General features: G+C 42.5%; 1 long non-coding RNA gene across 2 annotated transcripts; it reads right to left on the bottom strand.

Moving 5' to 3' along the window:
* Positions 1-43: 43 nt before the first annotated feature.
* Positions 44-27,869, bottom strand: LOC139668254 (uncharacterized). 2 transcript variants are annotated; one of them, XR_011697003.1, is made up of 3 exons: positions 27,631-27,869; positions 17,580-17,792; positions 44-517 (listed from the first exon to the last, which is right to left on the bottom strand). It is a non-coding gene; the product is annotated as an uncharacterized lncRNA (long non-coding RNA). The 2 variants fall into 2 exon arrangements; XR_011697004.1 differs by lacking the exon at positions 44-517 and adding an exon at positions 10,803-10,956.

Below are 27,869 nucleotides of genomic sequence, written 5' to 3'. Positions count from 1 at the left end.
GTTCATGTGAAGTTACCAATTCCCATGAACAATATGATTTATTTTAAAGCTCAAGAACTCACAAAGTCTGCCATTAAAACAGGAGTTGGTAATTCTGAGGAATGGTACAATTGGTGTCTGAAGCTACTTTTAGAGCCTACCTGTGATTAGTGTTCATGGATCTGTCATTGTCAGACATTCACTTGAAATTATATGGTTATTATTCCTGAAGAGCCAGGATGCTCCCTGCTGCCCTTGTGAGGAGGGATGCTTCCCATCTTGGTGAGGGGTGAGCACGAGCTTGGGATGTTTGTGTAGACTTGTACCTCTGCAATATGCATTTCACCGTGGCTTGTTTGTACTGTCTCAGGTCTCCGTAGCACTTCCAGTGTGTGAATGCCTCTCAGTGATGTGTTAAACTAATCAACTACCTGTCACATGCATTTCGGATGCAGCTTTGCAGTAGGAGAGGAAAACTCATCGCTCTTTGATGACCAGTCCAGTATGTTCCCATGCAGTCACATTCTCTCTGCACTTCCTAAAAGTTTAAAACAAGCAAGTAAAGTCAATTTTGTTTTATATAAACACAGTGAGAATATGAACATGAACATGAAAATCTGTGTTAATAACAGTCTGACCACAAAGCAGTCTGTGAGCAAAGGGTAAGATTTTTCTGTCAGTGAAGTCGTAGCTGTCCCAGTGGCTGGGTGGCAGGAAGGTGTGTTGGCCCGTGGGAAACTTGACCTGGGGAGTTCCCAGGCAGGCAAGTGAAATGAGGCCACGCTGCCTGGGTATTTGTCAGGAGACCTGTCACACACCTCACTCGGCCAAATGCTATCTCCCAAAGGACTGGTGTCTGCTCAGCGTTTGGAAATAGTTAGAAATAGTGGTTAGAATCTTGAGTTGCTTAAAAACTCCACTGAGAGAAGAATCAAAACAGCCATAGGCAAAATATCACCTCCCAACCTCAGCCATACCTGGGAAGCCGGCAGGTGGTGTTCTGTAAATGGATCATGTAAAGAGGCTGAAAAACCTGGCCAGCAGAGGTCAGATACAGATTTGAACAGTTAGAGAGAAAAAAAAAAAAAAACAGAAACATTCATATGCCTTGATATTCTGAATATTTGGGGATGCAGAGTTGTTTGGTGCTGGTGTGCAGAGCTGGTTTGCCTGCCCTTGAGTCATTTTAGTTTACTGCTGTCTCTGTTTACACCTCCATCATTATGGTATTTGCTTTATTTCACTTCCTATGTACATGTTTAATGTTAAAATTCACATTTTGACTCAGTGATGAAAATTAGACTATGAGGAAATTTATGACTTATAAACAAGATGTATAAATTTCCCTCCATTCCCCTGTTCTTTCTTAAGTTGCTTTCTTTCTTCTTCTTTTTAACTTCTTTCTTTCTTTCTTTCTTTCTTTCTTTCTTTCTTTCTTTCTTTCTTTCTTTCTTTCTTTCTTTCTTTCTTTCTTTCTTTCTTCTTTCTTTCTTTCTTTCTTCTTTCTTTCTTTCTTTCTTTCTTTTTCTTTCTTTCTTTCTTTCTTTCTTTCTTTCTTTCTTTCTTTCTTTCTTTCTTTCTTTCTTTCTTTTTCTTTCTTTCTTTCTTTTTCTTTCTTTCTTTCTTCTTTCTTTCTTTCTTTCTTTCTTTCTTTCTTTCTTTCTTTCTTTCTTTCTTTCTTTCTTTCTTTCTTTCTTTCTTTCTCTTTCTTTCTTTCTTTCTTTCTTTTTCTTTCTTTCTTTCTTTCTTTCTTTTTCTTTCTTTCTTTCTTTTTCTTTCTTTCTTTCTTTTTCTTTCTTTCTTTCTCTTTCTTTCTTTCTTTCTTTCTTTCTTTCTTTCTTTCTTTCTTTCTTTCTTTCTTTCTTTCTTTCTTTCTTTCTTTCTTTCTTTCTTTCTTTCTTCTTTCTTTCTTTCTTTCTTTCTTTCTTCTTTTCTTTCTTTCTTTCTTTCTTTTTCTTTCTTTCTCTTTCTTTCTTTCTTTCTTTCTTTCTTTCTTTCTTTCTTTCTTTCTTTCTTTCTTTCTTTCTTTCTTTCTTTCTTTCTTTCTTTCTTTCTTTCTTTCTTTCTTCTTTCTTTCTTTCTTTCTTTCTTTCTTTCTTTCTTTCTTTCTTTCTTTCTTTCTTTTCTTTCTTTTCTTTCTTCCTTCCTTCCTTCCTTCTTTCTTTCTTTCTTTCTTTCTTTCTTTCTTTCTTTCTTTCTTTCTTTCTTTCTTTCTTTCTTTCTTTCTTTCTTTCTTTCTTTCTTTCTTTCTTTCTTTCTTTCTTTCTTTCTTTCTTTCTTTCTTTCTTTCTTTCTTTCTTTCTTTCTTTCTTTCTTTCCTTTCTTTCTTTCTTTCTCTCCTTTCTTTTTTTCCTTTCATTAATTCCTTCTTTTTTCTTTATCTATTTTTCCTTCTCTTGCTCTTTGCTCTCTTCCCTCTCTCCTTTCTTCTCTCTTTCTCTCTATCTCTCCATTCTATGTGCTTCTTTCTCAGATTTATAGGCTTGTTTTGTGAACGTGGGTACACTGGATGACATAGTTACACCCACAGATTCACCATCTCTAAAAACATTCACAGGCAGACTTGCTGCTGCATGTTTCCCTCATTTCTGAAGCTGAGCAAATTGCACAGAAAGAATTGAAACAGCTTAGATTTCCTTCCTATTCTCTTTAGACCATCACAATAACTGAGAATGAATTATTCTTTACTTACATACTCTGCAGATAAAAAGAGCAGCACACATTGCATAAAGGTGGGAAACTCAGCTGGGTTAGTCACAAGTGATAAACACCCTGTGGCTGTTCCAGCGGGGCTGGGCACCAAACTGGGTGATACTGGCAACTTGGGCAGGGCCTGGACACACTCCAGCAGTGCCCAGCCATGGCTGCTCTGCCTCTGTGCTTGTGGAGCTTATGGTGGTTCTCAAAGGTTTATTGAAAGCAGCCTGGAAGAAAATTAAGACAGTGTGTTGGAACAAACATCCACTTTTACATATCTAAGTGTCAGGTACTGGTAAATATTGTAGCTAGAAGCCAAAGTCATTTACTTTTTGAACCCCCAATGGCAGAAGTGAAAAACTTCTGATCCACAGTGTGGTTTCCTTTACATTGACTTCCATCAGTTAACTCTCCATCAGCTCTTTGTGGAAATATCTCCCAGCAATAGTTTTAAAAGTCACATGGCAAATTTGTAGGGCAGCTATTTCCTTCCTTCTCCAGATTCAGCATCTATTGTAAAGCTGTAGATGAACTATTTTTTAGGAGAAAAGTACTCAGACCAGGAAAGAAAGCACGGCCCTGGCTGAAGGGCTATCCTTGACAGACATTGGTTATTTTCATCGTGAGCATCCTAACAGGAAAAATACTCAATTTAAGTTTCCCCTTTCCCCTTTAAGCAATGCTTTGTTTGTGTTCTATAATTTTCTGATAGGATTTCCTAGCCTCTAGAATTAGAAGAATTAAGAGGAATTATTCTGGAAGAGTAGACCCTCTGTGAGGGTTTTTTTCCTGCTGCGAGAGTAGGGAGGGAGAGTACGCAGTTTTTTGTCTCTCAGAAAGTTAGGTTCAACACAAGTAGGAATATTTTATCTTGACATTTTAGAGATGTAGAAAGGTCGGAATGAGAGAGGAAAAAAGGACAACACAAGTTCCTGGTAGATTGGTAAGCAGCTCCCTTTGCAGAGGAAAGTAAGTAATTCCCAATTTCAAATGTCCTGTTATTCCTCTGAAAACCTTATATATATATATATATATGTTAGAGTGCTGCCCACAGACCTCAACCTACATTAGGAATGAGGGACTTCAACCTACATGGTATGGGTGGGGGACCTCTCCCCCTGGGGAGAGCTTGCAGTTCAGACAGACAAGAGGGATGAAGGCTGAGGGAGGAAGCAAAGTCCCCAGTAAAGCAATGTGTGGTTAGCCAGGACAACCCTGCTCTTCTGCACTTCCAGGTGGGATTTCTGTAAGCCATGCCTGAAGAATACATGAGGTCCAATGGACCTGGTTAGTAATTAATAGCTCCTGGTCCCATGTAAAGGTCTGAAAATGGCATTTCTAATAGGTGCTGGAATGTCTGTGTTTGCTAATCCAGCATTAAAAGCAGGTTGAATACATCAACAGGACTTATGATGGTACCTTATGCCTCTGCTAAGAAAGGCTGCAAGCATGTGTGAAGAACAAGTAAGATAATTTGCAGAAAGAAACATCCCGGTAAATGCCTAATTATACCATTTAAGCTGTGCTTGCTGAAGCCCTGGGCTATACTCCACTGCTTGAATTTTTTGTAAATCCTTGACTTACAGCTGCTTAAATTCATGCCAGGAGCAACACTGGATTTGTCAAGCGGAGAGGGAGGCTTCATTGTCCAAAATTAAAGATGCGTGAAGCCTCATATAGCTTTTCACTTTCAGCTGCTCTGCTTCAGTGTTGGAGAGCTCGTTTGAGAGATCCAAAGCCCAGCTGTAGGATCACACGATAGGTATCACTAGTACAACATGTCTGGGTCATGCAGATACAGCAAAGAACCACCCTGGTTGTGATTTTCTTTGTGCTTTGAGAGCTCTGGAGCCAATCCTGCACCGTGAACAAATCAGTGAAGCCCTGCCAGCCCAGTGTCTGAGTTTTAACTAAATTAACTGCAAATGTTTCCAGTACAACGCTAGATGTGTTATCTGTGTTATCATGTATATCTCCTTTGTAGTGCACTTCTCAGCATAGTTCTTAAATACAACTAGAACAACATGGTTAGATCAATATTCCTAAGGTACTCTTAAATTGGGAATATTTTCCTGAAAATAATCACATGGGAATTACTTGTTTTGTGAGACAAAGAAAATTGGTTGTAGAGAAGGTGATCAAGTAATGTGTCAACAAGAGTCAGAAATGGCCATAAACAAAAGGATTTTTGCCAAGATCTCCACATAAACTCTTTCACATTCTCTGCATTTTCAGAGAGATTAGGAAAAAATAAAATACAGAACATGTGGTTTTCAGCAGTCCCACTAAATGATGATTTCTCAGTCATAACACTTGCTTCTTCTCCATTTATCAAAACTGAGCTGACAACAAAATACCGCTTCTTCCATGGGACTTGCAGTTGTGGGACCTTGCTTTGGTGCACATAAAACAAAGCAGTCCAATGTGCTTGGACACTAAAGGTACCTTGGCATATTTTTGTCAGAAGAGACACAGTATTTTGGGGATGTAAAGTAATTCCAACTGTCTTCCTAGAATTCCTTGGAGATGAAGAGTAATGATAAATCTCTCTACTTCCTTGCATGGTTTAGGGTTGCTGCATGGTGTTTGAACAGCTGCACTTGTCCCATCTCTGAAGGTGGCTGCAAGTCAGTGGAGGAGGAAGCAATCCAAGTATATATTATTCTAAAGTGGCAGACAGGATGAGTTATTGGGGGTTTTTTCCACTGATAAAGCCCTTGTCTCTGTTAGTGATACTGAATATGCTATGCTGTCATGACTGGGGAGTTTTAGCAACTTATTGTAATGTACTGTGTGTCTGTCATGTAACAGAAAGTTTTATCTCCCTGTCCTGGCTCAAATTTCCTAATATAAAAATCTCTATAAATTCCCTTTAAGCCTCCTGAAAGACACATCTCATGGAGCAAACTCCACTGACCTGTGGTTTGGTTAACTTACTAATTACAGCCATCCTGCAGTTTCCAACCACAGAATTCCTATATAATTATTCAGTAAATACATGATATGTAGCCCCTTCTCAGAGGGTTTGCATAGAGTAAAAACTGTATTTGTAATTTCCTCCATATTTAGTAACCTTAAAGGGGTAATGGTCAAAGCCATTATTTATTGCCAAATTCCCCAACTGATCCAAGAAAGCATGATTTCTTACGAAAGGGGAAGCATCTTCAGTTTACTGGTGTGTTGCTACAAAACTGAAGTCCAGGTAATTCCCACACAGTGAGCACACCTCCATGCTGATTACTGTAGCTGTGGAACCTCTAGAACACACTACTTATTTACTCCAGGGAACCTCTCTGTGGAGCTACACTCGGTTTGTTCTGTGACTGGCACATGACAATGAATTTAAGCAAGGTTGATTGGGTCTGTGGTGGTACCACTAATCTGGTCAATATCCCCATGGACACCTCCCAGTCTGCTCTGCTCAGACTCAGCTCATTGATCACCAGTTTCAGCTTTGCTGTGCCACACTCAGATTCCTCCTGGGACATGTCATGCACAGATTCCAGGTGGAATCACTTTCACTTAAATTTCAACATATAAAAGTTGGGTTTAGGTTCTCTCTGGCTTCTGTGGCATCAAAGGAGCTCTCTGAGGGAGTATTTTTCCCATTCAAAGGAAAATGTCAAAGTTAGGTAGGAAGAAAAGTTTCCTCCAACTTTGTATTTTACCTCTAATGACTTTAAAGAATGCCCAGAAAAGCAGCTGAGACTCAAGTGATGAAATTTGAAGTGGTCTGAGATCCATCATCTCTGTTTCTTAGTCCTCCATGGAACAAAGGCCCACAAGCCCTCTGCTGCTGGCCCTTAGGACACTCTCAGCTCCTAGGCAGGACAACTTGATCATTTCAATGCAGAGATATCCAGGGAAAGGGGTGAATTTGTGAAGCCACAGTGAACACCTACAGAAGTAGGTGGCAACACTTACAGAGATAGACAGGTTTTACATGGCATTTGTGGCTTTCCATCTCAAAGACTAAAAACATGAGGTTGGATGGTTAATAAACTTTACAAATGCTGTGCTATTTCCACCATCTCATCTGCTGGAGGCCAGTAGACACAACAGTTCCCTCTCTGCTCCTCCTTGATCAGCTCCAAGAGGCAACCACAGCCCCTTCCCTCCCAGTTCCCCCACTGACGCTCACATCTGAAGAACTATTTGGCACCAGGCAGCGAATACCTTTTCTCTCATTGCCCCTTTTGTAACTGCAGAGTATCAGAAGTTCCCTGTGCCTGGTCCTTTGCTATCACATTTTCTCTCCTCCTGAAAATCTAGCTCAAAACTGAGGCTAACAAATATTACATTTATAAAGTGATATTTGTGATGTAAAGAGTTTGTAAACTCCAAGATCACTTCCACCAGCTGAGGGAACAGAGGGAGCCGTGCAGACTTTTGAGGGAAAGGGGAGCTAGAGGGATAGATATCACATCACAGTGTCTTTTGAGGGTAGTATAGACTGTTGAACCCTGGATTTAATACAGTAAGTTAAAAACCTGCAGAAAAATCTCTCTTTTTTTCGGTAAAAAACCTGTTTTGTCAGATATTAATTGATTTTTCCATACATACAGTGAATATTTCTCCACTTTAAAGAAACAGTGAATGCATAGGTTATACAGGAAGATGTGTAGACAGTTAACTCTAAAAATTTAACTGAGAGTCACCAAAAAAGAAACAAGAACACAATTGTGCAGCCTGGTTTATAGCACATTTCATATATTTTCGAAGTCCACGTGAACCTAACACGTCTCCAAAGACTTCAAAGCAGTCTATTGTGAACGCTGTTAAGAAGTGGCAGTATAAATATTACAGATATTTAGTTCCTGGCACACTAATTTGAGTATAGGATCTTAAATGAAAGAAAATTCTAAATAAAACTTGTTAATTCAATCACATTGACGTTTCAAATGTTTAAAAATCTGAATTTGGATTCAGATCTGAAGTAGATCACCATGCCACCAGAGTGGAATTGCCTCAACCCCCAGCATAAATGCCGAAACCACTCTGGAATATACTGTTATTTAAATCAACAACTAGAAAGCAAAGCAAAGGGTATTTCTCAAATGAGGGAATGTAGATCAAACTGATGTATTTTATATGTAAAGTTAAATAATTTTAGTGTACTTTGCAATATTTTATTTAAGAAGTAAAAGGCTATTTTGCATCATAAAAGAAAGCCAAAAAGACAAAACTAACCACAGCTGACCAAAGCTGAAAAACAGGAAAGCCACTGGGGATGGAGAAAAAAGGAATTCTAGATATTTTACATAGCAGATGGCAGCATAACAGGGAACAGCTGATGCTGCTAGCCCAAGGGGATTTTCCTGTGTCAGAAGAAAAATAAAATTTAAGATATACAGAACCCCTGAATAAATAAGTTTCATAAAAAGTGTCATACTTAATGTACAACCTTTGGTATCTGTATATCTCGCCTGGGCAGTTAATCCACTTTATAGCTTGCTCTCAGTGACCTTTTTTCCCATGAATGGTGGATGAAATATTCTCAACAGTGGCATCCGTCTCCCAGTCTGCACCTTCCCAACTGGCTCGTCTCACTATCCCACACACTCCCATCCTACCAGGCTTAAGGTTTATGACATGGATAAACCAAACCACAAAGGCAAGCAGCTTGATTTGCCTCACTGGAAGGTCCTATGCAGCTAAATACCATACAAGCTGACTAGGACACCCAAATCTGAATATCTTACCTGAACAAGCTATATAATGTACGAAGGAAAAGAAGTTGCAATGAGGAAGCCCTGAAAAAGGACAACACAGAAGACAGAAAGCAGAACATGAATAATCTCATGCAACAGCATGGACTAGTGCTGGTTGGGGGTTGATGGGCTCAAGTAATTTTGGGCTACATGCATATGAATGTCTGTCTGTCCCTATGTGCAAGGGATTTGTGGGCTGCCATTTGGAGTACAAAGGAAAAATAGCTGCTGATCCAGTGCAACTTGACCTAGCACTGGACATACCTCTGTCATAACTGTCACTGTAATGAATAGAAATCATTTCTCCTGAGTGCACCATTGCACCAAAAGAGAAAAGTGATTATTATTAATTAGATTCACTAGTCACTAAAAGCTATATGGAGGAATTTTTCATGCACCAACCTAACTCCACTCCTATTGAATTAATGCGTTATTTTGTTCTGTTTCTTTTTCTCATGGATTCAACTAGAAGTAAATCAAAGCCTGAGATCTTTGGAAACACCCAACCAAAAAAGGAGTTTTGCCTTGCTGAGAATAATTTTTCTAAGACTTTGAAAAAATAATGAAGTTTTACCAGCCTCAGAGTCATAGAATAACCTGTATTAGAAGGGACACACAAGGATCATCACAGTCCAGCTTCCTTAGATGGAAGTAGATGAGATCGGCATAAAAATCTTCATGTCAACACTCTTAAAATGGAAGTACTTCTTCCATCCAAGTTTTAAGGAAGTGGTCTGATGAATGGTGTGCTCAGAGTCATTTTATTTCCCAAGACAAGTTCAGCCATGTAACTGTCTTCTCAGATCTTACCCATTACTGAACTAAGGCAGGGCATAGGTCAGTGTTGTAGTTGGCTGTTGCCAGGTAGAAAGGCTCTATTGTGATGACACCTGGCTGCACTTCTTTCCCTTTAAAATTACAAGACGACACTGGCTCAAAGCTGACTCAAGGGATCTGATCCTAACCCAGATTTCCCATGTTGTTTTAGGCTGTTTCACAGTCATTGGGGATGGAAGGGACCTCTGGAGACCATTTGTTTCAACATCCGTGCTCAGAGCAGGGTCACGATTTCCTCATCAGAGCTGCATGTTCAATATTTATTTGCTTCAGCTGTTCACTGATGTCTACAAAGATTCCTGAGATCCTTGAAAGGAAAGGGCTACATAAGTATAACACACATGACAACTATCTGGATATTTATTATTTATTTATCCAAGTTTATTTATGCAAGTTTGGTACCTGCAGGCTCAAGAGTGTGCTCATGTGTGTATATACATATATATATATATATATATATTTATCTCCATCCTGAGGATGTTGACATGAATCAACACTCTTGTCCTGGTCACAACTTTTATTCTGGTTGCTGTTTTCTTTTATTTTTGCTATAACAATAGAGCTCTAGGTTATGGAGTTAAGCTCTTTTTTACTCCTGTCTGGATCCTCAGCAGTTGTTGCTCTATACTACTTTTGGGTGTCTCAAAGTCTCTAAGCAAAGGAATGCCTTCTTTTCCTCTTCCCTACTCCCCCAGCATCCCCTCACTTACATTTAGTGGGGAAGGATGCCATGAGTCCTTGATATAGCTTGAGTGAATTAGGTGTAGCCCGGGTACCCCACTGGTTTGGGCAAACAAGTACACACAGATGACAGACCTTAATGAAAATGAGCTTAAGCAATAGCACAGTGTCTGTCATCTCACACCAGGGAGTGGCTGAGCAGATGAAAGACCCTTTGCTCAGGTACCTGGAGGCTGTGGGCCTTTAGTACTGTGTCAGGCTGCCTGAGGAACTGAATTGCTCAATAATCCACAGGAACTGTCCTCTGGAATAGAGATAACTAAAGACTTTCCAAACTTGGACCCAAGATTTGTGAATAGCCTAGTGCCTAGGGAGAATGAGGTCCAGATTTTTAATGCATGTCATTTGGTTTGATCAAAACCTGAATCAGGTCCTGAAGCTTGGCCATAGGGTGCATTTCTACAAGGCACAGTGATGTCTGGGTCACGTTTTTATTTCACTCCCACTTCTTAAAAGATAGTGGGAATCTGACTTCTGTATAGGAATGGATCAGATGCCAATCATTTCAACAGCAAATGTGTTTGGAAAAGACACCCACAGCCAGATCTGCTGATCTGCACACTGTGGTCTGCCAAAATAAGCCCTAGGGAAGAGCACAGACCTTTGCAGAATGCAGCAATAAGCTGGGATGTACTTTTCTTTTTTAATTTACTTTTTCTCATGAAAAAAGATTAAAATATACCCTTACACCTCTGATCAGAGTGAATCAGGCCAGCTGAGCAAGTTTAGTCTAGCAAACACCATTCAATGTGGATCCTAAAGAAAATTTCCTCCAAAGTATATCAAAGAGCTGCAGAAATAAATGTTGTACATGCTGCTATCTGGCCATAGTTTATTTGAATGGGATGGGAGAAAAATTATTATTATTTTCCTGTGTTACTGTAGGAGTTTTAAACAGAATTTTAGTTCTCACGTTGTGAGTTCCAACTGCCATCATGGCTCTGGTGCAACATCTGTAGCTCTATCAGTCACAAGGAATCACGAGCAATTCCTGAAATGAGGAACATTGTAAATAAAACCAGCACTAGGAACCATTCAAAACATAATAATCCTGCCTACTCTACACAGATATTAGTGAGCCCACTTGGGACAGCAGTTTGTGCAACTGTGGAGAATCTGGTGTCTGTGATAATGCTGGACATATGGGTGAAAACAGAGCAAGAATCCTAGGAAAAGGGCAAACAAATGAAGGGAACCTTCCAACTGCGAAGGTGTTTGAGCAGAGCTATCACAAGTGGTTTTGATTTCATTTTTGGTGAAAGACTTGATGAGAAGGTAGTTGTGAAATAGCCATGGCTGACTCTGCTAAGTCAATGCAGTACAGCTGGAGCCTGTTTTAGGGGTAATGAGCTAAGAAATGGCAAAGAAGACAGAAACCATGTCTGATTCTGAAGGAACAACAGCTCACTCTCTTTTTATGCTGTATCATCTTCTTCCTGACTTCTCAGTTTCCATTCCCTTTGCTCAGCCTTAATGAGTGGTGTTAAATTATTTCCACAATGTCACAACTGTCACAGGTGTTATCTTCCAGTTTGCTTCACATTTCTGTTATTATATCCACTACTAATATGCATTAGAATGTCTGTTCAGATAAATCTCTTTCAACCTTCTGTATAAATTTGATACTAAAATCCTTGCTTTATTTTACATGTTTAGACATATCTTCCTTAAATATATTTTATCTGCTTCCTGATGAAGCAGAACCCTAATGAATCACCCTACAACATTTTCATTTCCTAGTAAGAGATCTGTTCCATCAGATTAAGCAAATAGTACTGAAAGCACTGAAAATTTGAGGGAGTGAATATGTCCTGTGTAGAAATTGGAGAGGGTGAGCCGACTGCCCTTCATAATTTCTTATTTTAATGTGAAATGTAAATTCTTATTTCACATCTCAGTGCTCCATTTCCAGTGTTCCCCATCTGGACCATTCCAGAAATAGAAGCTGCACTGGCAGAAAAATTGAGAAGACAGAAACTTCTTGATTTCAAAATTTTATAAACAGATTAAAAAAGCCCCAAACCCCAGGTATTTTCCCTGCTATGACCACAATTTCTCTGCTCTGATATTGTCATAATAGAGCCTGGGCACTTGATATTGTCTTAATAGAGCCTGGGCACTGACTGCCACTAGGGATGCCAAAATCCCTCCAGAACAGACAACTACATCTGGCAGTTTTTCTGCTGTCATTTGGGGTTATCTACTTGGTCATCTGATGCTGGTCCTCGCTATGGACAGTGACTTAATGCCAAAATCTACAAACTTAGAGTTTAAGTTTGTTTTTCAGCCTACATTTTAGTCACTTGAGACATCCTGTGGGGTTTAAGCCAGGATGAGTAACTTGAATGTCTCCTCATCCTGCCTCTGCTTTGGCTCAGTGTCTATGAAAACATCCCTTCCCTCAGAAGACATGGCCCTGGGACATGTACAGCCTGAGGGCAGCAGCTCTGGCATGCTGGCAGGATAACTAGAGCTTCTCCATGCTGAGTCACATTCCCCCTCCTCCAAGCAGCATTTGGTTTATTTGCTGCCAGGAGGATAAGGCAGGCAAAGGTACATCTTTGACACACAGCTTCAAATTTGTATTTGTATTTGGATGTGAACACATCCAATTGTATTGCTACCAGGCAGGTAACCAGTACCAAGTTTTAGCTTTCCCCAGAGCTCCTGGATTACCAAAGCCCCTCTTGTCAAGCATCTCCATTCCTCTCTCCCCTGCTCCTCCTTGTTTCTCACTTGCTGCTCCACTATTCCAAGGCCTCATATGTAGGTTTGCTTTTGAGCAGCTGCTCTTTGTTACTGATTTTGTTGTGATAGCACCCAAACCCCTGGCCGCAGACAAGGTCTTTATGGTCACAAACTGCTTGACTGGGTTTTCATTTCCAGGACTCATTTGGGTATTGAGAGGCTGAGTGATCTGTGGGGTTTTGGAAGGAAATACAGTCATAAACCCCAGGACAACACCAGCCTTTTCTGTGTTTTACACAACCTTAACAGAAGCTGCATCAGACAAAATTATTTGTAGTCCAGGGCACTGCTCTCTTCTGGTTTGGACCCAGTCCTTCCCGTTTGCCTCTGCTATGGTGTTTGGTGGTTTTAGCACAGTTTAAGAGCTGGACCTTCCTGATCCCAGCTGTGTGGCCCTAGATGAAGCCACGGACCTCTCCTGTATCAGTGTCCCCATCTGCAAAAGGGAATCTACAGCCCCTACTCACGTCTACCTTCTGGAGGTGAAAAAATATCAATTAATTTACATTTGTAAGACACTTTTAATGCACAGAGTCCTTCATAAGTGCTAAGTATGACTGAAATGATTAGGACCATTTATGAAACTGTGGTTATTACTTGAAAGTCTTTGGGAAAGAGGAAAAGATGACAAACATGCAACAAAAAGCAACTTTTTCTTAGGAAAAAAAGGGAAGACTTCTTAAAAAAAAGAAAAGTTCACCCTCCTGAGTGAAGGCGAACTTCCCCAGGGCAGTGACTAAGCTGGAAGCTCCATTTTGAAGCCTTTCAGCCACAGAGCTGCCTGACCCTCATATTCTGGGCAGAAACATGGGAGCTCGCACAGGTACAAATTACTCCTGTGTTTGGAGGCCTGAGGAGGAACTGAAGAGGCTCTGGGACTGGCCAAGGAGGTGTCTGAGTACACCTGGAATGGGGACGGAGTTCACCCCTCACCCATGGCAAAGCAGCAGACCCAGATTTCATGCTGGCTGTAATTTCTCCTGCTGCTGCTGCTAGATCCTAATAACCAAACCAAGAAGGGAATTTTTATGCCGTCCAAGGCATTCCTGATCCCCCTTCACATCTAGTGAAAACTTAATAGCGTGAGAAAATGCCTTCCTGTAGTGTACTGTAAACCACATGCAGAACAGGAGCAGATGGAGGGGGCCTGTCCGCTCAATGGAGGGGCTCTGCCAGGATGCTCCCTGCCACGGGATGCAAGCAGGAAGAAATGGCACCTTGGCAGGGTGCGGTATTTAGTCAATGAGGGTAAAGCCAGCAGAAACTGCAGAGGCTGTGGGGTAATAACTCTTGGTGCTCAGAGGAATGTAAGTAAAGGGAGAGGGAGAGCTGCTTTCTGAAGCCTTTCCCCTGTACAGATGGAAGCAGTTAAGATTCCTGTAGGAGCCAGGAGTGGCAAAGTTAACACATATGGAAGTTTCCTGATGCCTGAAGTCAGGCCATGGTGAACAATGTTCACTGGGTTGAGCAGGCTCTGCTCGGCTGCTTTTATTGCACTTGGACTCATTTCAAGCTCTGCTCTGTGATTAATTGCAGTTTTAAAAAGAAAGTTCAAAACACTTCCCAGGAAGTTTGGGGAAGGCAGAGTGCTTCAGTGGCACCAGTAGCTCGGCGCTCAGTGCAGTTTTCACTATGGCAGCCCCAGATACAGCTTGCATTAGCAACAGCTTCATTTGACATGGAATCCTGTAACCCCATTTCATCATGGAGAGGGTGTCTCTCCTCTAAATCCTCTTCAACATCTACTAGACACAGTAGGGTTGCAGCAGGTGTTAACTGGGCTCTCTTACCATCTTGTTGGTGCAGTTAAGTCTGGGGTCAGGCTAGAACTGCAGTTGTCCTCTGCCCCGTGGAAATTATGGAAAGGAAGAGCCCTGCCCCTTCCCAGTGTGCTCCTGCCAGTCTGTCCCAGGGCCTTCACTCTAACTCACAACTTAAAAAAAAAAAAATCTTTCAGGGAGGGTGGGGTAAGGTCATAGTTAGAAAAGCACTTTCTTAAAGGCAAAAGACATTTCAGAGGACTGAAGCTACAACATAAGAGGTCCTTGTTGCCCTATAATGGTGGTGGAGATGCCACAGGCAAGACTGAGAAAAGAACAGTGTGCACTTTTCATTTCATACTAGGACAGAATAAGACTTGATCTCTTTGCTATAAAAACAAGAATTTATTTGTGATAGAGAAGTGGCAATCTGCTCCACGCGCTGTTACTAATGGTGGAGATGCACAAATTACACTGCCTGAGAGGAACTGGTGTGAATTGAATGGAGACCTGGAAGCCAGAATCATGGTAACTCATTAACACAAAGGAAAGCATCTGTGAAGGGCTGTTGCACATGTCCTGCAGCTGCTCGGGGAGTCTGCATGAGACAGTGTGAACTAAAACTCACCTATCCATGAAAAGGTACTCACAAGCACAAGGGATGCCCAAGACTGTTTAGCACTCTGTTAGCACCCAAAGCTGCTCCAGAACCCAGTGAGGTACCTGTCATCTCTTTGTAAGTGTCCACCACAAAAACGGAGGTTGTTTTTTATATAAAAGTTAACAGGTTAAACAACAGAAGATGTGCTGGAAAATTTCTCAGGCAGGCAGCAGAAAGGGGAGCGGGAAGCTGCAGGCACCATGGAGGTTGCCCTGCCAGTCTCTGCAAGCAGGACAGCCCTTCACATGTGGCCTTCCAGCCTGGGTCCTGCTGATACAACACGGAACCCTTGGTATCCCTGGGCTTCTGGCATTTACGCCCCGTACCTGGTATGCTTGAAAAAACCACTCAGATTGGTAACCATCAAGATGGGTGCGCTGTTGGTTTATTTTACAGCGTATATGGAGTGTTGCTCCTTTTCTTCTCCACCCCCTTTGCTTCCTCTATTAAACCGTCTTTGCATCTTGTCTCATGTTAGGACCTGATCTGGCAAATGATTTAACTGCTTGCTTAATTTTAATACACTGCAAGTCATTGTGTTGCAATCACAGCTCTCTACATGTAAAGCTCATCCCATGTGCCAGCATTGGCAGAAGCGTTGCCTGCTCTGGAATGCTGGGACAGGGGCTGAGCCTCCCGTGCCGGAGATGGATGGGCTGGGGGGGGGTCTCTTCCAGATTCCTCCCTCCAGTGTTCTTTGGCTGCAGTACACCCAGCGAGTGATTTGTCTGGGGGAGCTGTGGGCCGCTGTTTGCAACACTACTGAAAGATTTCAGGGTTTGTTTGCACCTCTGGTCTCTTTTGTAATCTTCAGTTTGGCTCGTCCACGAGCTCTTTGCTCCGTTGTTACAGGGCACCAAGCACTCTGCCCCGGGGCTGGGCGTGGGGTCGATGTCCCGGCGGGTACCTGCACGTCCGTGCAGCTGACTGAAATACCACTGGGAGCAATGCCTGGGCCCAGGATTGAATGGCACAGCGTCTATGGCAGGCTGTGAAGTCACTGCCTGCAAACGATACTTCCCTCATTACAGAGTAGGGTTTTTTAAATCTATTTATCCATCATGCACATATGCCTTCTGAGGTGAGGTCTAGAATGTATGGGCCCTTGGACAGGCAACATTCCTTCAGAATTGCTCTTCTGCTGCAAAGAGTCCCAGATGAAGGGACTCACAGAACGATTTTTAGAATCACAGAATCACAGCACCATTTGGGTTGGCAGGGACCTTAAAGACCATTAAGTTCCAACCTCCCTGCCATGGGCAGTGGAACAATTCTAGTTCAGAGACTTACCCTGTTCAGCATCACAAAAGGGTCGGGCTCCCATTACCCTGAAAATCCCTAGAGTGGATTTATTGTGTTTGTCCAGCACCAGGGATGCAGTGCTGAAGGATGCCAACCAGCAGGTACCTGCTGTGTGTAGGTACAATATCATGCAGTGCTAAGACCGTGGGTGCTGCCACTGTGCTGGTAATCATGACAAAAATAACACCAGGGGCTGCTCTGAACCCAGGGTGCTCAGCTGTTAGTTTATTTCTCTCTCTGGTTCATCTCTTATGTAGTCTTTCGTTTACTCACAGCCCTGAAGGCACGAGTCTCTGTGGATTGAGGCTATATTGTATGCTGGTTTACATATATATCAAATAATAAATTAACAAGAAAGGGATTTTCCTGAGATAGATCAAGCTTCTTACCAGGGGCATATATCAGAAATCACTTTACACATGTAAAATTGCAGGTGGAGCAAGCCTGCACATGGAAATACCTCTCTTTGCAAGCAAGAAATTACCATGCTGTTTTGTTTTTCTGTTTCACTTTTCCTCCTAGGAATTTCTTTCTGCTTCCATGCTTTATCTTCTGACCAGATTTCATAGTGCATGGAGTAGAGGAATGTGTGTGGGAAACACTTGGCTGGCTGGGCTCCTGGCTCCACCGCACACCCTCCACTCCAGCCGCTCAGGCGTGAAGCCCTTCCCACCACTCACCAAAGTCGCTGTCACACATTTCACCCGTGAGTCACTAATATGCCTGATGTTCATGCTGTGGCTTGCTAGCGATTAGTGCTTGTTCACATAGCTTTTTTTTTCCCTTTCCCCTGCTCCTTCTGATTCAGCTGATTTAGATGGCCGATGCCTTCCCGGCTTGCTCACGCTGCCTTTACTCACAGTCCTGCTGTTAGCTCATCCAGCCTTCCAGGGGTGGGGAAAGGACAAGCAGAACGGAGGCAAGTGTTTGGTAATCAGGGATGGGCAGGTGATTTCATGGCACCTCAAAAGAAAGCTTAAGCCTTGCTTGTACCATCGGCCTAAGCATTTTACACAGGAGGTGCTAAAAAGGGATCCTGGAGCTTTAGGAGTAAGTGTGTGTTGGAAGTGAGCACCAACAGACCAGGGAAACAGGCTCTGCTGCCTGTGTTGGCAGGTGAGCAGCTACTGCACAGACACTCACCCAAGTCTTTGAGAAATACAGTTCTGCTGCTTCGGCTGATTGGAGAGAGCTGATGCCTCTAGGGTTGTATTATGGCCTTCAGATGCGTAGGGCTGGCATGGCTCTGGGTGTCCATGGCATGGGAATACGCTGCTTCAGGTCTGTGTTCCGTGGCCTGGCTGCTGCAGGAGAGGAAGGACAGGCAGCAAGGCTTGTTGGGTCTCTCACTGGGGCCTGTATGGGCAGAAGCTGTTATGGAATGGCTGCAAGGGTTGGGTGGCATCTCCATCTCTAAGAGGGACCAAATTGCCCAGCAGGAGTCCCAGAACAGAGCAAAATGCCACCACTGTCTTTTGCAGTGATTTGCACCTCTGGAAGTCCCCATGCCATGCAGGAGTTTGTATCTAACCAAGTTCAGGGCACTTGGGAACCCTGTGTCAGCAGCAGGGACTGCCTGAGTGCATACAAGGCCATGCTGGGAGGGCACCACATTGACCACTGCTGACCCAAAAAGCCCCCACTGACCTCTGCTAAAGTTTTTCTTGTTTTCAGGAAGGTCTGCTGCCTTCTTACCGACAGTAGTGGGAACCCTTCCACCGCAGCACACAGAAACAAGATACCCTGACCACATGCCTGCTTTTTTTTTTTATGTTTACCTGGGGTTGCAGCCAGATGGGCACTGAAAACTGGTTTCTGAGACCAGAATTTGGGACAGTGATAATGTAATCTGACCTCCTGTGTAACCCAGGTCAGGGAGTTTAACATGGTAATTGTTGCACAGGAAAGAATCAGTCTTCCTGACTGTGCTGCGAATCCTGCTCAGCCCAGTAATTTGTGGTTGAATTAGGTATATCTAGTCTTGGGTCTGAGTTTACGTCTCCCTTGGTGGATAAAGGTCTGGTTTGTTCCATTAGATTTTCTTCCCAGCCACATTCAAGAGATATTCAACAACTGAATGATATTAGAGGAACGAGACCCCCCATATGATGGAGGTATATTTTGGATGTGTGCAAATATATTATGCCCCTAATTGTTTAACCCTGAAAATTTCGGAGTAAAAAGGATGATGATTACAATTGTGGTGATATCCTTCAGATGACTGAGTTATTTGTGCACACAGTTGTGATTCAGAGGCTGTAGGAGCTGCGTGCAGATAACACATAAGGAAGTTTATGACTTCCTCCTCCACTTCACCCCTCTGACCCTGCTTCTCTCCTGCCTCCACTTCTGATATTATTTTGGTTATGTGAAGACTTGTGAGGGGATCTGGTTATGTTTCATGGGGTATCCACTTGTGAAAACTGAGTCATGTTCTCCCACAAGAAAAGTTTTTATCAAAGCATCTCATCTCTTGCATAATATAAGAAAGAAAGACAAATAGGTTGGAGAAAGAAGGCTAAATGTTGAAAGCCTCAGAGATCTCAATCTGACCCCACCATTTGTTAAATGACCAAAGAGAGATCAGTCTTAGTCAGAGTCTTCCCAGCAGAAAGCTGCTCCAGAGATTGCTCCTTGCCTGTCTCTCAGGATAAATGAATTCATATGGAAATACATCACTTGGAATAAGCAGCCATATGTGCATGTGTTGTATATATCTGCACACATACTTACCTGAATAATATACACAAACAGATCCCTGCATATATCTGAGTTACTTCAGTTTGAACCAAGAGTTGTCAGTGCTCAGAGCTTCCAGAAAAGGTGATAGATGTGTTTGCACACACACACATGCGCGCGCGCGCGCACACACACACACACACGTTAGCGTTCCCTGATTTCCCTGTCAAAGACAGGGATCCCTGTGCCTTTGAGCAGCAGGGAACAGGCATTTCCATCATATTGTGACTGGATAGACCAAAGAGAGGGACAGGCATAAAAAACCCTATCCTGGTTGGGAAGGCAGAAAAAAAATCTCTAAATAAGCAAATACACGCACAGTGCCCAATACTGCCCTTAGTACAGCTGTGCTCCCTTTTTGTGCCACTGGCAAAATTTTAGTCCATAGACTGAGCTGGTTTATTTTCTTCTTGTCTCTTGTAGTTGCAGATTCAGTCACTTACCTGCATAAAATTCCTCTCCTTCCCATAAAACTATGGCTGCATTTTACTTAGCAGATTATCAGTGCTCAGCCTGTGGCCTTCTGCATCTCTGCAACCATCTGAGACAACAAGCCTTTTGCCAGTTAGTTTAAATTAGTAAAGAGAGTTTTTCCCTCCACCAAAGCCAGCAAACTCAAAAAGGCAAAAGCCTTCTAGAGTGGTTTCAAACATACAGGTCAAAGAGCTGGAGAAAGAGCCTGTACAAAAGTCAGGTGAGGAATGAATGGCAAATGCTTTTACATTCATCATCTTGTTCCTTCTTCCAATTCTTCATCTCATTTCCTTTTCCATGGGTAAGTGGGGTAAGTGGGTCTCAGGTCCTCTGTGTTTAATGGAGTACAAGGAAATCCTGTTGCAATGTGTATCACTTATGGCACAGTTTGGTGGCGTAGGTTTTGCGACATTCAGGGAAGGAAACATCTTGTTATTGGCAGCTGAAACATCCTACATAAAACTAGGCTGTGCTTTCCCCCTGCAGCTACTGCTTGTGGCTCACTGAATAAGAAGCTCTCCTTAAAAAGATAAGCTCAGCCTGGAGAAGAGTGGTCAGCTGGAATGGGTGGAAATCAAAACAAGGCTGTTGGGTTTGGGTTTTTTTTTCTCTTGGCACCTGATGAATTTTCCCCATGTAGAATAATTTGGAGCCAAGTGTTTTTTTTTCCAGAGTTCCAAGATCATTACTTTGTCTCTTGATACTTTTTTTTCTTCTAACAGGGTTTTATTTTTCAAACCATTTTTCATCAAACCAATAAGTGGGGAGCTTGTGGAGACCTGCTCACATGCTGAACCTGGAGAATGGAGGGGAAAACCCAAACCAGTATTGCTGCCTCATTAATGGTGCAGAGGCTCAGATAACAATTATGGCTGCTGGATATTTAGGCTCTGCATTAACCTACCTTTCCTGGATGCCTTTACAGCTCACGTTTAAACAACAAGCACTTTCTCTTTCCCAAGGCTTTTCCTTAATTGGATTTTTGTTGTGCTTTCTTTCCTTCTCATCTGTGGCTTAAGAAACTGTAAAAAAATAGCTTGGAGGAACCAAAAAGAACCAGCACTCTAATTTCAGGCAGGAATTACATGACTTTCCTAAAAAGCCATTTTGCCTCTTGCTTATGAGATGGGAAGGGGAGACGGAATGCTTTTTGTTCTGCACAACTTTGTTATGATCCTGAAATGCAAGTTTAAATCAGGAATTGGGGCCAATTTTCTTGCTGAAACCAACACCCTAGGAGGTGGGTCAATAATGCTATCCCACCTTTACATATGGATGTGTAATAAAGCATTTATGATAAAGGGAATGGCTTTGGGAAGGGGCTGATTTTTATACTCTATTTGCCCTGTACTACTTCTTCCTGTGGTCTTGCTGGCCCAAAAGGGTAGCAGAGCTGAGACTGGTACGGAGGCTGCATGACTCCCAGTGGCTGAACCATACCTGTCTACAATAACTCTAGTACTTTAGGTTAAACTGAGGACTTCATATCAGGCTGTGTAGTGCTTTATCTCATGAACAGTCACGTCATCTGCAACTGTGGGCACTGCCCTGCTCAGAAGGGGAGAGTGAACTAAAAACCCCCTTAATGCAGCATCTCTCCTCTCATCAACCTGTTTCATTACCCAGTCTAGAGGAGTTGGGTTGCTAGCCTCACAAAAGGCCACTCAGAACTGTGTCTGTGTGAATTAGGATGTCGTGACAGAGGAGAAAAAAAAAAGACTGTAATTACCTGGCATGTTCCCTTAGCAGCAAAACAAGTGTAGAACTTCCTATCCCACCACACTCTGGCTCCTGCTTGTTCATCTTTGCTGTCTCCTCTGGGGTGACAGCCTGACATGAAGGCTGTGCTTACCCACAACATCAGCAAAAGCGTCCCCATGAGAGCTAAAAACATCCCCTTCTGCCCCAGCAAGGCTGAAGGGGTGGTGAGCTCCAGCAGAAGATGAAAGCAAACAGGGCAGGATGCCCACCAAGGGCCCTCTGGAAGCCAAACAAACAGCACATAGGTGCTTGCTGCAGTTTCAGTAGATCCCTGCAATAACCTTCCAGTCAAGAAAAAAGTTTAAAATAATATGATGGGCAACTGGATATTGGTCATGGGGGAATAGGAAAGTATTCCACGTTACATTACATAGCAAGATTTCTCAGTAGGGAGCTATAAACTGCTCACACTGTGCTCCGGAGTTACAGTCTCCATGGCAGTATATCCTACAGAGGTCTTTCACTAAAATTAAGGATTTAACCTTCTTCAAGAGAACTACTGACAGGTACTGTGCATACTCTTGCCCCTCCAAGATTTTCATGGTCCCATGTCCAGTAGGCTCACAAATGTGTAGGAACATGGGTCGTCATAGCACAAAAGCTTCTGAAAATTCAAAAGCAATGGCTGTTCTTCCATCATATAGTTTTGCTGGTTTTTAAAATGCACTGGGCACCAGTTGCCAGCTTTTTTGAAGAACCATTCACTCATGGGTCTTGAGTCAGAAATGCTGCAGATTTGTTGATAAAGGGATGGTGCTATTTTTCTCAAGCCGTGCCAGTCACTGTGATGGCCGCTGTATCCAGGCCTGAACTTCTGGTTTGGGGGTGCAAGAGTACTCCTGTGAATAAATAACAACAGTGACTCTGCAGGCATCATGATGTCACTGAGTGCTAGACAACTTTCCTCTTCTCTTCAGAAGATCACAGTATCATGTTGTGTCAGAGCAATAACTAGTGTCATGAGCCAGCAATAGGATAGGATGCTGCCAGAGATCTGGAAACAGGTAGATTTCCACTCTACCTTTCTGGACTTTGTTACCTTTTAAAAGGAGCAATCAGCTTTCATGAGAACAGGGCTTTGCATTATTGCAGCACATCACTTTACAAGTGCTAAGTGGTGTGTCCTCACAACACACCTCCAGCAGGCTATGGTTATGTTTTATCTTAATTTTATAGTTGCATTTAATCAAGCAAACAGGAAACTAGTTTCTTGTCAAATCATTTTCTGACCCTCAGGCTAGACCCATAGGCATAGTCCTGTCCTCTGTCTGGCTTGGGCTTGATCTCTAATCAGCCTGGGATGGCATTGCTATGGAAAAATAGCCCAGAGAATAATCTGAGGGCAAGCTGCCAATGCCAACACCAGGCTCAGAGTGACTGCATGTTATAGTTTTAACTCCAAATATAAATGTTTAAGCTCTTGGGAATTTGCAATCTCTCCTCTCATCCTGGCCTACACTGTGAATGGCATTTTGCAACCACAACTCATCCATTCTGACCAAAGGGCTTATTTAAAAAACATCTATTCCCTCCAGTTTATAGCCACACAGTCCAACAGAAAGTGACCTGGTGATGAAATGTGGTTGTATAAATGTCTCCCAAAGCATATTTCCGTTATCCATTAACTGTACATAGTCAACAGTGGAAAATAGGTAACAGATATCAGGAAAGCATCAGCAGGACAGGTGAACCAGCATCCTGGCCCTGGAGAAGACCAAAGCATCCCATGCACTGCAGGGAGCCTGGTATTCCTGTCTCTTCAGCTAGGGCAGATTTTACACTCCTTAGGTGACTTAAATAGTTTTTAGTGACCTCACTGTGTCTTCTTACTTTCCCATCCTGCATCAGTGTCCATATGGAAAGCTTTGTAAATTGTAATTCTTTTAATTTTAGTGAATAAAATATATATAAATTATATACAGGTTGCCCAGAGAAGTTGTGGATGTCCCATCCCTGGAAATGTTCAAGGCCAGGTTGGACAGGGCTTTGAGCAACCTGGTCTAATGGAAAGTGTCCCTGCCCATGGTAGAGGTGTTGGAACTGGATGATCTTTAAGGTCGCTTCCAACCCAAACCATTTTAGCATTCTGTGATAACCATCAGACATCTGTCTGAAGCTTCCAAATAGCATTATTTTTTATCAAGTGTACTCATTTTTTACATTATGCTGCACTGTGATTTTCATTGTGGTTAAAAATCTAAATGAGTCACAAAAGGCTACAGCTTTGAGTCCCATCCCTATTGCTCATACCTCCTGGTCAGGATACACAAGAGCAATCCATATCAGCTCATTTTCACACTGCATTTCCCAGAGTCTCTGTGTAAATAAAAAGGCTGTGAAAGCCCCCTGACTGTTCCCAACATTTTCATGAGGGTAAAGCCAAGGAAGCTGGAGTGCTTGGTCTCTGCACCTCACATGTCAATAGCCTTTGAACATGAGATTTTGAAAAAGACCAATGACTCACTTCAAAGGAAAATCCCACCATGGGATGGTAGTTCCTGATTATCAGAGGGTCTTTAATCTGACCATCATGGTGCATCTGCTGAGAGGTTAAATCCATGAATACTGTTAAGGTTTCTATTTAACATTCAGAGGCCAAACATCACACCTGAAAACATGCTGTTGTCCTTGCCCCTGTACCAGCCTACAAAATTAACTTATCCAAATCTGTTTGTAAAGCACGTAAGACAAAGAAAGGCTGAATTTCTCAAGATTCAGCCACAGCAGAGTCAATGAACTTACACACAGAAGTGGAAAACTTCCATATATTTCTTGCTTGTCGGGATCAGTTGCATGTCTGTATTTCCTGCTGCTATTAAGAACTATGGCTGTAATCCTACAGGAATGGTTCTCTAGTTTTTAAAGCACAACTAACCATTGGGCGGGCAAGATAGCGCAAGCCACATGGACTGAGCTCGCCTGTGATCTCACCCCATTACACAATAGTTTGAGGAGCCCCAGTGGTGTAACACTGCACAGAGCAAGCTCTAAGGAGTTTGGGGGTTATAGACAGTCCTGAGGAATTATTTTATGTCATGGGAGAGAGAAATGGGAATGAACAGGAGTTCAAAGTCCAGATTACTGTAATGCCAGCAAAACATTCCTATAGCCTGCAAGTATACAAAGACAACATCATTGCCTCATTTCCTTTTCTCTTGCCAGTAGCAGTCACAGCTCCTTCCCTACTTTATTTGCGTTACATCAATGTGTCAACAAAACATTACTGTGGGGCCTGATCCTCACCCTGTAGGTGTGAGGTATCTCTGTGTGAACGCAGCCAGGGCTCAGGCTGGCAGCTCTCTCCTGGGCAGGGAAACATTATTTCCATTACATTATCTCTTTTGTTTATTGGATTTTCTTTTTTCCCTTGAAGGTATTTATATTTAAACCATAAAATACAATCAAATTCAGACTTGTTCTAAACTGGGTCTCCTCCAAACTATTTGTATTTTACGTTTCTTTTCAATTTTCCCATAACATTCATATGTCTGTTTGTAGGGAAGCACAATGATAGGCAGGCTGGGCTTAAATCCATCAAATTAAGTTTGGATTTATATTATCACTGACCTCCTGCCAGGGGGTGAGGCAATGGCAGGCTGGAGGCTGAGGGAAGAACTGAGGACCCGCGGGAGATGGAGTCACACCAAACAAGTAAGAAAGAAAACAGAGCTCTGCAAAATGGGGGTCCCACCCTAAAACCAAGAAGGTGCAGAAGGAAACAACTACTAACCTATCCCTACTGTCTATCCCTCACAGGGATTGCTACCTAAGGCACACAGAAGATATTTTGTTCTCCGAGCCTTTGATGGTCGTTGTGTTTCAGAACTCTGCTTTTTCAGGGCTGACTCCTGGATTTCTTCCTGCTGCCAAGGAAGAGGCAGACTTGGATGCTCTGGCTGATGTCTGCACTTACTTCTACTGCCTCTGTGTATCATGTTCTTCCTTCCTGAAAGATTTTGGTCAGAATGAACCAACTGCTGCTGTCCCATGGTTTAAACTTTTAGATTGCTGCTATCAAAACCCATCAAAGAGCAACTGCTCAAGCACATGAACAAGTTGACCTTAGAGCACAAGTCCTTAGAAACTGGGAAAAAAGCCCTGAAGTGTTTTAAGAAACCACATTATTCTTACAGTTCAGACAGTAGAAAAAAATACTAATGCCAGATTTACTATCATCCCCAAAGCATTGGTAAGAATCCACATATATTTTTTGGTACAAAACCAGCTGCCTTGACATTTCAAGGACTTGCCATTTCAAGGACTTGCCATTTCAGGATCCAATAAGTTATAATCGGACATTATTTCTATCTACTTCTATTACTTCTTACTCCATAATATCTCCATTTTTATGCCATTTTAGTGGATTTTTGATGTTTTTTTTATTTTTGATATGTTTATTTGGCTTTGTCCTCAGCTGTGGTGAACACAGCCTTTAAAAGAAATTTCACACCCATCTATGTGCTCAGTGGTTTGCAGAGTTTTCGTGTTTACCAAAACACATCCTAATGTCCCTTCCATTCCTCCCTAGGAGCCTTCATGCAGCAGCCTCCTGTGGTTGTTTTAGTTATCTGTATACTGTTCTCCTTGAATCAGATGACTTCTCCCTTCCTAGACAGATTACACAAAGTCTTCCTTAGCCACACACCATGAGTCTTTCCACCCCCAGACATTGCCACACAGCTCCTTGCTGAGCCTCTCTTTCCATAAATAATACATGCCCATATTTCTTACATTCTCAGTCATCTTTCTTGATTCAGCTACATGTCAATGACCTCTGTTATGATAAGCAAGTACATCTGCAGCTGCAATCCCATTTAATAACTTCTTTTGGTTATTATATAAATAGAAATATATACTGTAGTCCTTTGTAGGTGGAGCAGTGAAATTACCATGATGGTTTCTGTGCCCCGTTAGCAGCTCTGACCTGATTTAGTATAGGCTGGCTCACATCACCTCTTACTCAACGTTTTCCATGGATAGGGTGCCGACAAGCCACGTACACAGAGCTCATGTGTTTGTGTCACGTGTGATGAAACAGGGATGGAGGGAATTCATGCCAACTAGTTGAGGTGCTCTAGCTGCACTCCTAATTACCCAGTCTGTTTCTCTATCCACTTGCTTTAATCCAATTTCCTTCTTTCTGTTAGAGTGACATGTTTGTTTTCCCACATCACTCCCCACAGCTCTGGTACAAGAACAGCTTCACTGTAAATGTGGTCACCAGAGCAAAGGCACCGTATATGGGATCATCTTCACGCCATGGATCACCTTCATGGGTGTGGTAACAGAAGTGAGATTCCCACGCTCAGCCCTATGAAATCCAGTGGAAACAATGAGATAAAAGCAGAAGCACATGAGATTCATTCCAGTTTAACCAGTAAAGCACCAATAACCGAGTTAACAGTGTTCATTTTTCTTCACAGAACATTTTTCTCCAGTTTTACTCCTTTATGTCCATATTGACTTTTTCTCCAAAATGTCTCACTTCCTGTGGAAAGGCAGCCTGTCTCATGCTGCTTGTTATGGCCAAATAATAAACACATCTTCAAGAAGGAATGGATGCTTTTCATACCTTCTTTACCCATACAGGATCTGAGGGCCGAGGCTTCGTCCCTGTGCTATAATGTGTGTTACATCTGCCATGCAGTTACTGCTATGTTGATAAGCAGGGGGGTACTTTCCCAAATCTCTGTCTTCCAGAGTTCTGCTCTTGTCTTGTGTCCTGATCTACTCTGTTCTCACATGCATTAGCATCCTCCTTCCCAGACTCTCTCTGTATGGGTCGTTCATGTCCTGTGTTTCTCTTGTGAGGAGACACTCTCCATTCTCTTTGTAGCCACCCTATAAGTACTGGCACGCTGTCATGAGATTTCATATGAGCCCTCTCTTCTCCAAGGAGAAGGGACCTAACTCCTTTACTCTTTCTATCAAACCCCTGTGTTCAGAGAATGTCCTGCTAGACATACCATGTTTATACAGGATCTCCTTGCACAGCCCATGTTTACTGCCCATGACCCTGCCATTCTCCCATGTTTATGTTCCATGGCCCGTATTTACATACTGTGACATCCGAGGCCCTTCTGCCTGTCTGTTCTTTGCCTTCCAACATCTGTCACTCAGCACACCTCGGCTCTTGGGTTCGAAGTTTAAAATGAAATGCAGTCATAGGCAGAAGATTAAAAAAACACAAGTGAAACAAGACACCTGTATCCTTACGTACCTCTGCTGATGTCCTTGATAGGAATTGATCTTTTCAGCCCCCTTGATATGCAGCCGGTGGACCCTTTGTACTGTGTGGAATGAAGAGATCAAAACAAGCACATTTAATGAGCTCATTTCTAACAATATTTTGAAGTTGTCTTTTTCTAGTCTATCTCCTAAATTCTCTCTGGCTATACTTTGCATTTCTCTCATTAGAAACATGCTCTTCCAGTCAGGCTGCTGACATTGCAGAGAAAG

Source organism: Pithys albifrons, chromosome 2 (genome assembly GCF_047495875.1).
Source record: "Pithys albifrons albifrons isolate INPA30051 chromosome 2, PitAlb_v1, whole genome shotgun sequence".
In the NCBI taxonomy this organism is placed as follows: domain Eukaryota; kingdom Metazoa; phylum Chordata; class Aves; order Passeriformes; family Thamnophilidae; genus Pithys; species Pithys albifrons.
The sequence above is the reverse complement of the archived record's forward strand: the minus strand, read 5'-3'. Positions and strand labels throughout refer to the sequence as shown.